At 32.6% G+C, this 18,414-nt stretch overlaps 1 protein-coding gene across 1 annotated transcript in view; it reads left to right on the plus strand.

The window, feature by feature from the left end:
• Positions 1-18,414, plus strand: part of LOC115890887 (serine/threonine-protein phosphatase rdgC) — a 494,608-nt gene that overhangs the window by 70,975 nt on the left and 405,219 nt on the right. Inside the window, exon 2 of the mRNA XM_030911238.1 lies at positions 10,637-10,653. The gene's annotated coding sequence lies outside the window, so the exon portion shown is untranslated. The remainder of the gene's footprint in view (positions 1-10,636; positions 10,654-18,414) is intronic.

Genomic DNA, 18,414 nt, shown 5'->3' on the forward strand with positions numbered 1-18,414 from the left:
ACAAAGATCATATTATCTATTTTCAGTTGCTTTGCTAAGTGTCTAATTCTAATTAGGCACATGTTGATATTTTTTGTATATTTGCAAAAGGGCTATTGTATATTTTCAGTCCTTTTACAAAATATCAAATCGAAGCAAGTCAGATTAAGGGATGATCAAAGTTTAGTCATAATATCAGTCAGTAACGCAATAATTGGATATTATATAATGGAAAATAAATTTCTTGCAGTTTTTAGGTATATAATAAAGTTATATAAGAGTTTCTTGCCTTGAACTGCTAATATAGAAATTAATTCCACGCTGTGTTCGACATAATGTGGATCAACCTGCTCTCACTACCGGTTTCGGGGCCCTACCCCATCATCAGGTGAGCTTGGGACGTTTCCACAATATGTCGAGCACAGCGCAGAGTATATAAACACGACTTGTCGTAAAGTAGCGGTAAGATATTAAGTCCCGCATCGCGAGATAGCGGCCTGCGTGCAATGGTAGTACTTTCGTACCACCGAGGCACAACTATCGATAGTATTATTTTCCATTATATAATTTGGGCTAGCCGAAAAAAGCCTTTATTTACTATCGATAGTTTTGCCTCGGTGGTACGAAAGTATTATTAACACCCTGTAGCTACGAAACGAAGCAGGATCGGACCTATGCTGATATAAAAAATAAATCTTATTTTTACGTGAGGAAAAACGAGAGATGGCACATGTTTTTTGAAACACCCTGTTAACGTTACTTCATTATTAAATTTGTCCCGAATTTTACGTATATTTCTAATAAGAAAGAAAACATTTTGACATACGTTAGGAATGGAACAACCGCAGCATGCAAAATGCAATTGCGAAATTAGAGGGCATAACCACTAGACCACGGATACCTGACAAAATATTTCGCGTAACGGCATAAAGAACATGTCTTTTAGAATAAAATGTTCTCTATAATAAAATCGTCCTTGATCGCACCCTCCTTATCAAAATCATCACGATTTTGTGCCATTTTTTCCCTAGTTTTAAAGGAAATTCATATTTATTGGATAAATTTGGGTTTATTTAGGTACCATTTCTGCTAAAAATGTTTTTTGCAATCTGACAATCTTCATTAGACATTTTGAAGAATAAAAAATGTGTATTATGTATCGGATTCTCTCCAAAAAAAATCCTATATGCGTTTTTCGCCACTGCAAGAAAATCTATAAAATAAAATAGTTATTTAAAACACTTGTTTAAAACACTTCTGCGTTAATCCCAAACGGAAACTACTTGTCAGAAATTAGGTTTAAAGTAATACAAATTTGCCTAAAAAAAACAAAAAAATGCTTAACTGTTCGGAAAGTTTATCTCTTTCCGTCGTCGGAAGCAAAAAATACAAAGAATAAAGAAAAATAAAAGAGGCTTTTTTAATACAATCTAATAAAAATAAATAATGTATTGCTCATGCATCTGTAGATGGCAATCGCTTTTTTGATTTTAAAGAACATAACATACATATATATAAAAATAACAGACGTAAAAATTAAAAATAATCATCCAGAAAGTTTGGGCTTTTTGGTTTTACCTTATTAAGTAATTGTTATCAGGTAGTAATTGTTAATTTTGAAGTTTAACTTGATATACGGTCAACGGTTTTTGTTGAGGTATCAGTTTTAAAAAACTAAAGTGTTCTCGAATAGTTGAATTTAAATATTTTAAATAGTTTTTTTCTTTATTCTTTGTATTTTTAGCCGACCATACCAACATGTATGGTAGGCTATTAAGATCGACAAATTTTTTTTTTTAATTTCACTAAAAATGAGTTATTTCATAAAAGACCTAAATACAAGTTATTTTTATGGTGTCTGTCTATCTGTCCGTCTGTCCGTCTGTAACACGATAAATCAAAAACCAAGTATATCTTTAAACCTAACTTCTGACAAGTAGTTTCTGTTTGGGATTAACGCAGAAGTGTTTACATAAAATAACTATTTTATTTTGTAGATTTTCTTGCAGTGGCGAAAAACCCATATAGGATTATTTTGAAGAACGACTGAAAATAGTGAAAACAAGCGTTTTTTGCAGAAATGCTCAGCAAATATCACCATTGTTTAATATGTCTAATTCTGATTAGCCACTGTGTAAAGCGATTGAAAACTCTATAGGCTATTTGTAAAATTTCCTTCTCTCAAATTCAGTATTTTAAATAATATCTTACACTGTACTTATCATTGTCCGAAATTATTATTGACGAAAGCTTTATTAATGTTGAATTAATTTACATTTGTGTTCATTAAAGTTTGGTGCTCTCTAACTGATAAATCTAGAATTTTTGTATAGAGTAAAATGTCTCCAATTAACTTACTTTGACTCCAAAATTACGTAGTAGTTTTATTTCTACGGAATATTGGGAAACCCTGTATATATGATATTACTAAGATTAAAACTCATATTTTCAGACATATAAAAATTTTAGTATAGTAATTATTATAAGCCATGTTAAAAAATATTTAAAGAAAACGTTCAAAATGTTGCCTTGAACTTGTTCTAAACGTTTGCCATTTTATGACCAATAAAATTTAATAATTTCCTAGAGTAATAAACCTGATGCTGGCACCTTATAAAAATCACAGTATTGAAAATAACCCAGTAAACGTATAAATAAGAATATTTTAATCTCAAAAAAACTCAAAACCTCTTGAAATTATACTGGTATGTTTTTGTATTTAACACGTAATTAATTTGCACATAATAATTAATTCCTAATAAAATTGGATACTATGTCAATTTATTTGTACAGAGTGTCCCATTTTTGTTGCAGATGAGTGTTGTTTCGCTTATCAATAAACATAGAACTTTCCGGCATTCACCAACCTGAGATACTTTTGTAAAATAAAAGTTACCGGAAACAAAAGTTTGATGTCTCCTTAAGTTGGATTCTGACGACTCGTGTCCTTGACAAACATTTGTTATTCGCTTACATGGTCGGGCAATAGTGCGTCGTGCATCTATAGCTCTTATAATAAATAGCTTACAAATTTGTATAAGTGCAAACCTAAATTATTAGTATTAGGATGTATTTCAGGAAAATATTTTAAATTCTAAAGGGTGGCCATAAATGTGTGATTGGATCTGGATGATTTTTTTTTAAATGGAAGACCTATATCTTATTGCATTTCTGGCTCTTTTCTGATCGCTTTCCATAATCCTTAGATATTATTAAATATGTTTTGATAGTTTCAAAGATATTAATAAATAAAAAATATAAACTGATCGAAAAAAGTTAAGGATATTGTGTTTTCGCTAGAAAGAAAAATTTTCAGAAAAAATGTGTTATAACTATTAATACCTGTGTCGTTTGTGTTTAAAAAAAATATTGTTTGTAAACATAAAAAATTTTACTCAAACAAATAAAAAGCATTATCATCAAAAATGTACATTTAATTTTTCTTTAGAATAGAACTTGTTTGCGTGTTGCTAAGCGGCAGTTTGCGATATTGTGGATCGAGGGGCAAACCGCTACCAAAAATGGTATACAATAAATACCAATTTTGGGAAAAAAGTACCAAAAATACCAAATTATTTCCAAAAAAATACCAAATTAGAACCAAAAATACCAAATTAGTACCAAAGTCTGGCTTAAGCAACATACTGGCTTATTCTCATCAGGTTCATTCTCGGGTTCATTTAGACAAACCATCATCGTTTCCTTAAGAGCTTTCTCCATTTTCCTTAAGAGTAGAATTTATTTTCTCTAATATCGAAATAAAGTTGGTTATAAGAGGTTGATTATACTGAAACTTTTCAATTTTTCTTTTATTCCTTTGCGAGCGGCTGTACTTTGTAGACTTCCAAATTGAATTATTGCTTGTTAATGGTAAGGTTGAAGCGGCAGCTTATAATGGTAATACAGGGTTAAGTAACATCGGGCAGATAATTATTATTGCTAAAGTGGCTGCTGATAAGGGTAGTTCCGAGGCTCGTTTAGATGGGGGGATAATTACGCAGTCTAGTATTTTTACACTAGGATTTCTTTGATTACAGGGAGCTTCACATATTAGATTAAGGAGTACAATTTTGCTACATGAGGGTTTGCATGCCTCTGTAATTTTCTCGGTATTTTCCGTAGAAGGCTCGGTAGAAGGTTTTTTTAGAAATGAAGTTATTTTTGGTTGTGCCTCAGAGGTATTTGAAGAATTATTGCTTACCTCTGATTTAACCTCGGATTTAACACTGCGATTATTACTAATTTTTGGTATAAATAATTTATTTGTTATATTAAAATGCTTTATCAAGTGTGTTTGAAAATTTGAGCTTACCCAACGTGCCTTTGTAACTCTCGTTTTTGTGGTTTTTGTAGAAGCATTATATTTTGTTTGTAAAGTTACTTGCTTTTTACAAAAGCAGGTTATTTTTCATATTAAAGTCGATTCCGAAATCGAGTTTGCCTCGAAGTTTGCAGTAGAATTTGGAAATAAAATTGATGTGCTAAAAATAATGTTATTAAACAGACTATTGCAGTTTAGAGCTCCAGAGTTCAACACCAATTTTTGACTTTAACCATTGCTTTAGTATTTTAGAATCAGTTTCCAAAACATGTAGAGTGGTATCTTCTGAAAGACTTCGAGAACTAAACGATTTTGTCAAAGCACCTTTAGATTCCAGATATTTTTCAGTATTAGCTTTAGATGCAAATGGGCTAGAAATGATGCAATCAGCTTCCCGGTCGTTGCGTCGTCGCCACGTGCGTCTAATCCAGCGTTGCCAGATGTCCAACAAAATACCTGTTTCTTCTTCTTCGTCGTCTCTTCATGTCTGAAGAATCGTGACATTATGGCTATGTGCAGTTGGTGATTTTGATCTTCCATCGTTGGCGATCTTCCGCCTCTCGGAGATTTGATTGAAATGGCTGACCTGTAATATTTGCTATTTGGTCAAGCCATCTCGATGGTCATCGTCCTCTGGGTCTTCGACCTTCTACTTTGCCTTGTACTATGATTTTTTCAAGGTTGTCTTCATCTCTGCGAGTGATATGACCGAAGTATTGCAGGATGCGTCTACGGCAGATGGTGGATAATCGATCTGTGATGCCGAGTTCATTAAGAATTGACTGGTTCGTTCTTCGAGCTGTCCATGGGATACGGAGCATTCTCCTCCAGCACCACATCTCAAATGCATCTATACGGTGTCTATCAGCGCTCTTGGCGGTCCATGACTCAGACCCGTATAGGGAATATGGAGAACACCAAAGATCGAACAAGGGTTTTTTTGGTGTTTTTAGTAATGCTCCTATCTGTCCATATTTTTCTTAGGCTCATCATAGCCGTCCGTGCCATAGCTATACGCCTTCTTATCTCTGCTTCGCAGCCGCCATTATTTGTTATTAAAGACCCTAAGTATATAAATTAATCTACTCTTTCTATATTAGGGAGGAGGTTGTGTAATCGAACTGCACCACTTCTATCAATCAGCATGAGTTTGGTTTTATCAATGTTTATTATTAAAATACCTGTTTAATACCAAATTATTATTAAAATACCTGTTTAATACCAAAGAAAACCAGTTTATTACCAAATAATACCAAATTATGCCAAATTAGTACCAAAAATACCAAATTAGTACCAAAAATACCAAATTAGTACCAAAAATACCAGTATTACCAAGTGCTTGTACAATAAATACCACCAGCGGTTTACCCCTCGTTGTGGATATTCTGTCAGTGTAATTTTTACGCTTAAAACCCGATTTAATGAGACTGGATCTGTCATGGAGAGGCATAGGGAGGGTCGACCAAGGTCGACAAATGCTAGGGAGGACAGAAGCTTACTGAGAGGAGCTAGGATGGATCCTGCAAGAAACTACACGTTGCTCAGCTAGGATCTTTTGGCTGCTAGCAGAGTACGTATTACCCCCCGGACGGTCTTAAATCGATTAAAAAAGCAGGTTTAAATTGCTATAGGCCTATAAGACGCCCTCCGATGACCGCGAGAGTCAGGTTAGGGTCATAAAGCTCAGCGTTTGCTCTGGTGTAATGAAAGAGCTAACTGGAATGATGAGTTACATACTGCGATGTTCAGCAATGACAGCCGCTTTTGTCTTCGTACTGACAGACATACAGTTCGTGTGTGGAGACTAAGAAATACAAGACTTAACGACCGATATGTTCAAGAAGGGCATCCCTTTGGAGTTAGAGGTGTAATGGTCTGGGGTGGAATTCTACGGAATTGTATGTCTGTGAAAGTACAATGACAGGTGAAATTTATACTGACGACATCATTGGAGGATCATGGAGGGCGTCTTATAGGCCTATAGCAATCTGCTGGCAGCCAAAAGGTCCTGGCTGAGCAACGTGTAATTTCTTGCAGGATCCATCCTAGCTCCTCTCATTAAGCGTCGCACAGTGCTTCGAACATATGGCTCTAGAGGACAAAAATCCAAAACTTCTCTTTTATTGTAAGCAATTTATTCAAACTAAGTTTATTTGACACAAATAATGAGTACTCTCATTGTACTAAATGATGATGTTCTTAGTCCCACGTTTATGAAAAAAAAATCTTATAAATAATAATAATGTTGGAGCTGTGTTCCATCTAAGCAAATAATAAGTTATAGTATGAAAACGGTGTAAGTATTAAATAAATTCCTGTGATAAAAAGAATTGAAATAACATTAGAACATGATTCCTACAATATAAGCCTAATATAAGATAAAAATGTTTTTCTTTAATGAAAAAGAAACATTAATGTTATATTTAATTAAAAAAAAACTTAAGATACTATAAATTTACTTTAGGACAACAAAATGCATAGATCGTAACTACTCTGATTCAGGAGAATTACTGCTGACAGAATCTTCCAAATTTATAGTATCCAAATCACAGGTAGATGAAGTATCCTCACATATAATATATTTCTGTACATCATTTTCTAATATGTTACTTTTTCGCGTTGTTACTGTTCATTTTGTCGGTATGAGGGGTTCGGATGTTAATAGTTACATCTTTAATATACCTTCTCCATATATTATTTTTTCCTTTTCTTGGGTATAACATTTTATAATAAATTGAAAGATGGACATTTTTTTTATGCGACGTTTCGCTCCAACATAGTGGACTTTTTCAGGCACAAGTGGTGTCTCATTTGACTGGAAGGTTCATCAATATCTAATAAGAACATATTTTTTGAAATACAAATAATTTTGAGTTCTTATCCTTATGATCAAGCCAAGTATTAACCAGATCGGCATTGCTTATCAATTTTACTCCATCTGAAAAGTATTATAAAATAAAGTTCGTCGCAAGCAGACGCAGGTGAACTATACAAAAAATAAAAGTGTATGAATATGGCAACAAAAATATTCAATAAATACGATATGTTTTAATATGTTTTTTTTTAAATGCCTTTTTGAAGTTTGAAAACGTAAAATTTTTATACCCATTTAAGAATCATCTTAAAATAAATAAAAACTAAACAATCACGAACTTGTTTAGAAATAAATTTAAAGTACATACCTTGTTTAACAATATCCATAGTGGCTTTCAATTAAGTACGTACCCGTTTAACTCCATAATATACAGAACTACTATGAACGTTATTCTTTTCACTGATGAGATAATGATCGCAAAATTTATTTTTAGTGAAAATATTTGCTAACAAAAGCGCTGTTTATGAAAAATAATATACAGGATGGTTGAACATTGCTATAAGTATAAAATTATATATTTAGATATTAGTAAATTTTAACTTATTTTTTGATTTTTGTCCATGGGACGAAGCACTGTGCGTCGGTCCTCCCCAGCATTTGTCGACCTTGGTCTACCCTCCCTATGCTTCTCCATGACAGATCCAGTCCAATTAAATTGGTTTTTAAGTCTAGAAATTACACTTTAGGTGACTTGAAAACGATCAGCCACATCGATATGTCGCGCACCGCCAAGAAGCAACCCAATGGCTTGATTTGCTTACTCTACTGTTAAATGACGTCTGTTTGTATTACCGATGACAGAATAACCACAATATCGCAAACTGCCGCTTAGCAATACGCAAACAAATTCTATTCTAAACAAAAACTAAATGTACATTTTTGATGATAATGCTCTTTATTGGTTTGGGTACAATTTTTTATGTTTACAAACAGTATTTTTTTAAACACAAACGACATAGGTATTAATAGCTATAACACATGTTTTCTGAAAAATTTTCTTACTAGCGAAAACACAATATCCTTAATTTTTTTCGATTAGTTTATAACGGGAGGCTCCAAGGAGAACGACACTTTGTATTGAAATAAAATTTCGTGAGTGTATGTAGGTTAATTTAGAGCATTTTTTAAATAAATACATGCCTTTTTTATCAAAAAATTTTACAATTTGTAGACAAAGGTAAAGTAAACAAACAAAGTAGACAAACAAAGTAAACAAACAAACAAAAGAGAATACAAAACTTTATACAAATAACATTATCAGTCTTATTGTTTAAAAATAATCATTTATAAATATTAAAAATATAGAGTTCTATAGGGTGTCCCAAAAAGAAGTTACACATCAAAGTTGTGTTTTTTGTAATGGAACATCCTATATATTAATTGATTTTCGAATTCTTGGAGAAAAATAAAGGCGAGTTTCATTAGAGAACAATATGACTAAAATGTAAGGTTTTCGACATATTTAACATTTTCTAAAATTGAAGAACAAATTTTAAATTTCAATAAAAGCTACCTAAATTGGAATTTATCTGGTAGAGTTATCTGAAAAAATAAAAAAGTTTCAGGGTTGAGCCAGTTTTGACACGCAATTTGTATATGATACAGTACAAAACCTTTAAAATGCCTTTTAAAGACTAGTAAATAACATTCTATATTTTTCGTCTAAAAATAACTATCATGTTTATTAAATAAACCATTCTATGAGTAAGTATTTTTAATTAAACTTTATTTTTCAACTTTGGAATATTCTTCAACTTCAATATGGAATTTAAGTTATTATTCGGACGGAATTTTAAGTATTTTTAAATAATGGATGGGTATATTTAGGCAATTCGTTAAGTTATAAATCTTTTGTTATGTTATTAACAATTCTACAATAAGAACATTTTCAAAATAGTGTTTTAAAATGTTTACTTCCACTCAATTTTTTAGAGATAGGCACCAATAAAAAAATTGTAATCTTACAATTTGAAGGTACCTTCAAATAGTCGAAAATTCGATCTCAACATGCTCATTATATATTATGACAATAAGTTATTTTTAGTACGGAAATTGAATAATAAATATACCGAACAAATAAAATAGCATTCCGCCTAGAAAATTGCAACTTTGATATGAAAATATTGTTAGAGTAACTTTGTATACATTTCTCGAAATATTTATTTTAAAGTCAACTCATTGATGGAATATTTTGTAATAAATAGAATTAAAAGCCTAAATATGAAACTTGATATAAATGTTTTTCGGAACAGTTCTGTGTAATCAATAACGACATTGCTAACATAAACATCAGTGGCAAAATATGTCTTTTTGCGGACGACACTATAGCTTGACTTGGAGCAACAAGGACGTTGGTGCGACTCGAACCTCCTGAGTCTAAAACTAAAGCTTTGTCGTATAAAAACTCGCTGCAGCCTTTTGTACTTAACAACACCTCCATTGACGTCGTAAAATCTGTAAAATTCTTAGGGCTTGTTGTAGACAATTCTCTGAAATACATACATACCGAAGCTTTATCGAAAAAATTGAGCTCTGCCTGTTTTGCATTAAGATCTGTTTCTAAGGAGCTTAACTTGTCAGTGGCTAGAACTGTTTATTATGCACTTTTTGAGTCGCACCTCAGGTATGCCCTTCCATTCTGGGGTACGTGTTGTGCGACTCAATTTGACCGCATTTTCAAGCTCCAGAAGAGAGCTGTTCGATATTCACTGGGACTAAACAGTAGAACTCATTGCCAGGACTTTTTTAAAAAATTAAAAATATTGACTCTTCCTTCCTTATTTATATTTGAATCCGTTTGCCTAATACGTAAACATGTATCAGCTTATCAAGAAAGGCCATCTCACACTTATCCATTCAGGAACGCGGAGCAAGATCTTTATCTACCTACCCCACACTCAGAGTTAGTTAAAAGTTCAATATTATACAACTCGAAAAAAATGCACAAGCACCTGCAATTTGAAATCAAATCGATAACATCATTTTCTTCATTTCGCAAAGCATTGAACTCTTATTTACTAGACAAGGCTTTCTACACTGTAAATGAATTATATTTTGAAAGTCGAATTTGATCTTGTAAACACTGGTCTAATGTTTGCTATTGCTACATTTACTAATGACATCGAAATAAATTTATTTTGAGGTCATTGATATTTACTATGAACTAGCTAAATATTTTTGAATGTTGTTATTATTTTTTTGTTCTTTGACGTTGTAAACATTTATATATGTTTATTTTAAACAATAAGACTTGGTTGTTTGTTTGTGTACCTTGTTTGTTTAGTTTACCTTTGTCTACAAATTGAAAACTTTTTTGACAATAAAGGCATTTATTTATTTATTAATCCAATTGATAATATTATTATTTATTATTGTTTATGGATAATATTATTTATTTTGCATTTTACAACGCATATTTTTTCTGAGTGTTAAAATCTTACTGATATTATTTTTATTTTCAGGTCTGAATTACTCAAAGGTAAGGAAATAAATTTAATTTATTATTTATACATTTTCTAAAAATATTTAAAGTGTAATGGAATACCTTAAAGAAAGTAATAAGTATATGACAATAATGAGACGAAGTTTTTTTAGAGATAATTGAAAAAATGTATAATTAGTACAGTATTTATGAATTACAGTTGGGGGTTGGAACCTTTTGTGTTACAACAGCAAAATAAAACACTAAATCACGGCAATACACCAAAACACTTACCATGCATAAAAAACGTACTAACCATGCATATAAGAGCGTCAAAATTAATAAATGTAAAGATAGTATGAATAGAGACATTGGCCCAATTCCTTCCAGTTATCTGTTCCTACTGCTCTAGTTTCGATAATTAATTGTTAAGCTGCGTCCACATAGCTCGCGAGCAGGCCGAACGCAACACGTGAAACACGAGAAACATGGCAAACAGTCGGAGCGAGATGTTCGCGGCGCTCGCGGTGCTCCACGTGCTTGCGATCTCATAAGGTGGGTATACACATGCGAGCCGAGCGGTGCGCGAACCGCTTGTGAACCTATAATTCGCAAATGTGTACGTTGTTTTGAGCAACGAACGGCCCGCAAACCGTGTTCGCGGCGATCCGCCTCCTGTCAGTTTTTTTGACGAACACAAAGGGATTCGTGGCTCTCGGTGGACGGGCTCGTGTGTTGTTCGTTGTTTGTATCGAACCTCCAGACAATCCAGACGCACTGTTTTCAATTTTTAGTTTTTGTTTACCGGTTGGAAGAGGTATAGAGGTTTATTTAAATATGGAGTTGTCGGAGGAAATCATTTTAGATTTAATTGACCTCTATAGAAAAAAAGCTTTATTATGGGATCCAAAACAGAAAGAACATTATAAAAAAAATTAAGGAGGACGCTTGGAGGGAAATAGGTGTCGAACTGAAAAAAATGCAGACCAATGTAAGAAGAAAATGATTTCTTTATTAGTATCCTACCACCAACGTCGCTGCTTCATTTTCTTCTCTAAACTAGCCATCATTAAAAACACACCACTCATCACCAACAGAGCATAATTCTCTTCTCGCCAATAATTAAACGCGTACTCGCACCATCACGTCGCATCGCAAAAATGACTGCATGTTTTCGGTTGGTTTGCGGCGTTCGCGCTTTTTCCTTGGATCGTTGAAGGTTCGTACAAAAGCAATTTGCTAACGAGCGGTTTGCGAACCTTTCAAAACCCGCTTTCAAAATCAGTAGCGGACATGCGATAAAAAAATATTAAAAAACATTCTGTCTGTTTGTAAATCGCGTAGATGTTTACTTTCACTGTGCTGGGATCTACTTTTGAAATTATTAAATATCCAACACCGCCTTTTTTCTCTTTGTCTCCTTCGTTTTGCAATAATGATCGCACTAGCAGCCGCTATTAAAAATACTTCGGTATCATCCATGTCCGATCAGCACGAACGCAAGCACTACATTACAATGTAGACGCCGTTGCTTGCGAGCCGAAAGAGTTTGAGAAACACGACAAGCAGGAAGCGCGAGCAACGCCAGCACAATCAGAAGCAAGAACGCGAGCAGGATCACGAGGAATGTGGACGCGCCGTTATGCTCGGTTGGTTTTGACTTGCTTGGCTAGTTTTTACCAAATCTACTCGGAGCCAACTGAGCGAGTATATAAACGTTCAATTTGTAGATATTGGTTCAGTTTTAATCGTATATTTTTATTTCTCCGCTGATGGGTTCCTATGTCCCCTATGTAGTAAAATTTACATGAAAAAAAATATCAATATGACGTTTTAATAATCGGGCGATGATTAAAACGTCAGTAACGATTTAAATATCAGCTGGTAACATGATTAGCAAAACATACGTCGAGATTGTTATACATTATTTTGGAATATAGAGGTTAAATTATGGTAATTTTATATTGCCGAAATATGCATCTCTGTTATTCATTAGCTTTTGTGTAAAATCTAGATTAACAATTTACTAATATTTTCATAACGTTTAATCTGTTTGGGTTTAATTAGAATTAGTCCTGAAGGAAATCAGTACACGCTTCGTTTCAGTTCTCACTGAATAATGCTCAGGGATACATCTGATTGAAGCTTCAGGGTTCAAAGTTTCAAAAAAAGAGTCTCTCTCTCTCTCTCTCGCTCTCTCTCTCTCTCTCTCTCGAAAGTTAGAAATGATACATTTTTTTAAGTGATAATTAGGTCCTTGCGCAAGTTATGCCGGGTTTATGGTTTGGTTGTAACACAACATTTACATAGTCGTAATCACAATCATAGTCATAATCATAAAAGTTAAACTATCCACTTGTTATAAACCTGCTGACATCTATCTTGAACTTAGCCTTTAATTATGTTACTCAATTTCACTGATATAAAAATTATGATTATGAAAATGTTCTATAAACGCACATTAAAATTGCGTTGCGATTATGACGATGATTAAGACTGTGATTGTGATTACGATTTATGCAAATGTTGTATAAACCCGGCATTAATATTGACCAGTATTCATTTTTTCTTCTATCAGAGAGAGTTGAGATCAGTTAGAGTTGAGAATGAAATAAAATAAAGTCGAGGCAACAAACCGTATATTGGTAATTGGTTTTATACACAAAATTATATTGGTATAATGGTACATATTATAAAAAAACTAACGGTAGTTGAAACTAATGGTGGGTTCGTGGAGCACGCTATTTGCGCTATTCGGTACTACTTTTCGTGCACAAAATTGCTCCGCGAACAAAAAGTAGAATCAAATAGCGTAAATAGTTTACATAATGATAATTACACTCTAGCATGACCTTTCCGTACACCCTGTGTCCTAACTTTTCCAACCAATCTTCCATAATAAATAAATAAAATAAATGCTATAAAAAATAAAAGTAACAAACGGGTAACCAAAATAGAACATAATAAACTGACAAGAATTAACAATTAGAAATAAAAAATTAACGCACAAGGTTAGGTACGAAATAATAACCTAAAACCCATGAATCGAACTTAACTTTACTTATTCTTATTCAGCTTTTATTTGGTAATGGCTCCTGTTTCGTCAAACGGGCGAGTTGACGTAGTTCGTTTGCGGTCCGTTAAGATTTTTTTTACTAAAATTAGCATCGTTGTTGTTCATTTTTCGGTATTACATTTTGTATACAATTTATTACCCTTTTATTAGAACGTAAAATTTTTCTCAAGACAAGAAATTTCAAGAGTCTTGCAAGACAAGACAAGACTTTGCCATTCAAGAAATCTGCAAGACAAGACTTTGAAAATTTCTTCTCTTGAATTTCAAGACAAGACAAGAAATTGAGAGATTTTCAAGACAAGAATTCTTGTCTTGTGCAACGCTAATAATAACATCTTTAGCGATCCTAGTACCGAAATATCTACGATATGGCGAAAACTTACAATGTAGGAATTCTAAGAGGTAAACCTCACGGTTGACTGGACCCAACTTGGCGGTTGAATGCCTGGCCGCAATATAAAAGCTCAGTTGTTTTAGGAATTAGTTTAGATTACATTTGATAACGGTCAGTGATCCCTCTGATCGACACGCTGCGCTGTGTTAATCAAAATAAATAAAGCCAATGGAATTCCGAAATTCTTTTAGATTTAATTTCTATATACAGGGTGTACTGTATTCCTGAAACTTTGGCAGAATATTCTATAGATAAAAATAATTAAAAATGTTCGTATAAATGTATGTCCTAAAATGCTTAGTTTCGGAGAATTTTCGGTGTCGAAATTTCATTTTTATTTCGATTTTTTCCAAATAATTTCTGAAGTAACGTCAATATTTGGATGAAAAAATTGTGTCTGGGAGTTTTTTGACAAATTTGATTTTGATGTCAAATATGACTCCTACTTTTTTAACTGGTTTGAAAATTAATAACTTTTCGTCGGTACCTGTATAAAACTATTGAGTAAGAAATATACATTTAAGACGTTTTTTTTTATGTAAAAACGATCTCTTGGTAAAATTTGCTACGAGTAATGGTTCTCGATATATTTGGAATCGAAATAATTAATACCTGTCATTATTGACATAAATTAAATACGTTGACTAAATAGTTATTATACTGAAATCCTAAATTTGAAATGTTTTTGTGCTGAAAGTTGGACTGAAACTATTTTATCGTCATTTTTTTCGAAGAAAAATTTATGATTAATTTGAAAAAAAAAATAAAAAACTAAAATAAAAGATAAAAATAAATTTATCATTTCAGTTCTAGTCTGTCTACTCAACATGTTTATTTTTTTGCCAATAATGACATGTATTGACTATTTTCATTCTAAATATCTTGAGAACGGTTGCTCGTAGCCGATTTTTACCAAGATTACATTTACCATTTACATTTTTACGTAAAAAATCACGGAAATGTATATTTAATCACTCAGTAGCAGAGAATAGATACATTAAAGAAATGCTAACTTCGTGTTAAAAAATGGAAACAGACGCCACCTGGTGTAGCCTGGCAGTACTAGCTAAATTTTTAAATTGGAGGGACGGGGAACTATTAAAATTACATTTTAATAGTACATTATCATCTATTTATTACTGATAATACATAAGTATATAATAAATATCATGCATAAGGCACTATGTTACAACTACATGTATCATAACACACTAATATCACAAAAAATATATGTTAATTTAAATTCCTTTAATGATCTAAGGAAACACTATCTAAACACTAAAATTTAAGTTACAATATGCTCCTTTTTGCATATTAATGCCAAATAATATGTCGATTTAATAAAATTTTACTGGCATCCTTCTGAGGTATAAATCAGATGAAAAGGACATTGTTTTTGTAATAATTGTTTGTTTTGTAAACATTTTTTGGATACAGTACAGTTTTAAACGGTCAGTGCGATATAAACAAGGATCTTACTATTATTTGAGGTTAGAAAGTATTTAAATAGTATAAAACATAAGCGACATCATTTTTCACCTTAAATTATAGAGGTACTTACATGCTTTGAAATTATTATCAGGAAATAATACGTTTAGTTAAACAGGTACGCTGCCAGGCATGTTGCTCTATCGGCGGGTCTTTGCAAAAGTTGAAATCTAAAAATACAAAAATACGTTAACATCTTAGTTGTATTTATGAATAAAGAATTTGTATGAAATATCAAACTTACCAGTTAACTGAATGATCGCATTAAATACATCCAAATGGCAATTTAATATTGTAAAAAAGTAAAATTGTTTTAAATCAATTGCCAGGACAACCGGCCAACTTCTTTGTTAGCAAAATGGCCGCGGTATCATGATTTAAGCAATGTAAGTGACAAAGAAAGCCAATGCCTGGCAGATTTTGCTTTCTTTGTGGTTTATCCTGGCACGTTTAAATTTGACTGTTGCCTGTTTTCCCATACAAATGACACCCCCGTGCTCAGTAGTTTTATAAGGGTACGGACGTAAAGTTATTACTTTTCAAAACAGTTAAAACACATGTAGATGGCGCGCCTTACAAATAGAAGCCATATTGACATCAAAATCAAATTTCTGTCAAAAATTCTCAAAAAACTCCCAGACACTATCCAAATATTGACGTTACTTTAGAAATTATCTGGAAAAAATCGAAATAAAAATGAAACTACACCGAAACTAATCATTTTATGGGACATACATTTATACGAACTTTTCAGACCGTTCGGACCACCCTGCATAAAGAAACCAACATATAGGGGTCAGTATTTAAGTTCTCAGTCCAACCCTTCTGAGGCAACCAAAATAGGAATACGAGCCCTAACAACTAAATGTTCGGACCAACAAAAATTTATTAAAAACCTTTATTTTAATTAACTGAATTATTTACATTTAAGAAATACATTAAAAATATATTAATATCTAACATTTCTAATGAGTATTTAAATAGTTTAGTCTATAACCATTAAAATAAACTGTAGGCCAATAAACAAAAAGATTGCACAATATCGTGACAACTAAATGTTCGGACAATTTAAAAAAATAACCGTTCTCATACGACTTTACATCGGCATGAACATTTGCAACCACTGCAAGCCTGTTTGGCATTGTTTTATTAATCATTGGCATACGCCAGAGTAAAAATTTTGCCATAAGTCACTTAATATCATCGTCAAATGGGCAACAGTTTCTTGAGGATCGTGGCACAATTTTTGTTTTGTTTTATGCCGCATGTAGCGCGATGGAACCTTGATGTTCATGTCCCTAAACCATTTTTTAGTAGTTTCAGCCGTATGGCATGCATCCCGCCATCCTGTTGAAATATAAAATTATTGTCCTGGTCTTTACCAGAACAATTGGTTACAAGGACCTTTGTCTTTCCCACTTAACATTTTTCAAAATTCTTTGATTTTTTGACGCATCAGTTATGCCTTCTACCATCTCATACTTTTCTGGGCCTATTTTGGACATACACCTTCAAATTATAATGTCTTTTATGATATTAATGTATTTTTTTTGTGACATTAGAAGTTCCAATTCGACGCTGTTAATTCTAATCGCAAACCGCAAGTTCAAGGATTACATCTGCACGCATGCATGATCTTTATGAAAGATGGACAGTGGAATTTCCTAAAGACATTGTGCTTTTAGAGTTTATGTCCACAAGGGGTCTAGGAAGGTACGAGGTGGTAGAAAGGCACAACTAATGTGTCAAAACATCAAGAAATTTTGAAAAACAGTTTTGTGCGAAGTGCGCTAGACCTTTACCAGGATATAAATTTTATATTTCAACAGGATGGCGGGGCATGCCATACGGCTAAAACTACTAAAAAATGGTTTAGGGACATGAACATCAAGGTCCCCTCATTGCCTTCGCATAGTCCGGACCTTAATGTTATCGAGACATGTGGCATAGAACAAAACAAAAACTGTGCCACGATCCCCAAGAAAACCGTTGCCCATTTGACGATGATATTCAGTGAATATGGCAAAATTTTTACTTTGGCGTATGCCAATCATTAATAAAAACAATGCCAAACAGGCTTGCAGTGGTTTGCAAAAGTTCATATGTCGATGTAACGCCATATGAGAACAGTTATTTTTTAAAGTGTCCGAACATTTAGTTGTCACGATATTATGCAATCTTTTTGTTTATTTATTGGCCTACATTTTATTTTAATGTTTATATGAACTATACTATTTAAATACTCATTAGAAATGTTAGATTTTAATAAATTTTTAATGTATTTCTTAAATGTAAATAGTTCCGTTAATTAAAATAAAGGTTTTTAATAAATTTTTGTTTGTCCGAACATTTAGTTGTTAGGGCTCGTAGTTCTTTTTTATAAGCTCATTAGTTTTAGGATTTTTAGATAATCCACAAGTGATAACGGTGATCGAAACGTTGTATAAGGTAAAAAAGTAAAGCCAATGGAAGTCCGATTTTTTAGAATCATTTGAATCTTTTGTTTATGAATGTTATTTGACTTACACTTCGAAAAAGCTTAACGTAATAACATAAATTTGTGTATACTGATACTTCAGCTTGTGAAGTATAATCTCGTTTAGTCCTTTATAGGTTTTCAACTCCAACTTTTAGAGACATTCCGCCAACTTCTCCGTTATAACTTAATATTATATGAAATATTAAATGAAACTTACAGCTCTCCTAACTTGTTATGGGTTACTTGGAATTTTATTTTATGATATTAATTTTATTGGTAGAATTTAAAGACTTTGATTTGTTAGAAAATAACGCAGTTTTTAAATTTATTGCATTTTCATGCCTCCGTTTAACGGATATACGTTGGTGTTATTTTATATTT

The sequence above is a fragment of the Sitophilus oryzae genome, unplaced genomic scaffold (genome assembly GCF_002938485.1).
Source record: "Sitophilus oryzae breed Bouriz unplaced genomic scaffold, Soryzae_2.0 scaffold_937_pilon_pilon, whole genome shotgun sequence".
Lineage (NCBI taxonomy): Eukaryota > Metazoa > Arthropoda > Insecta > Coleoptera > Curculionidae > Sitophilus > Sitophilus oryzae.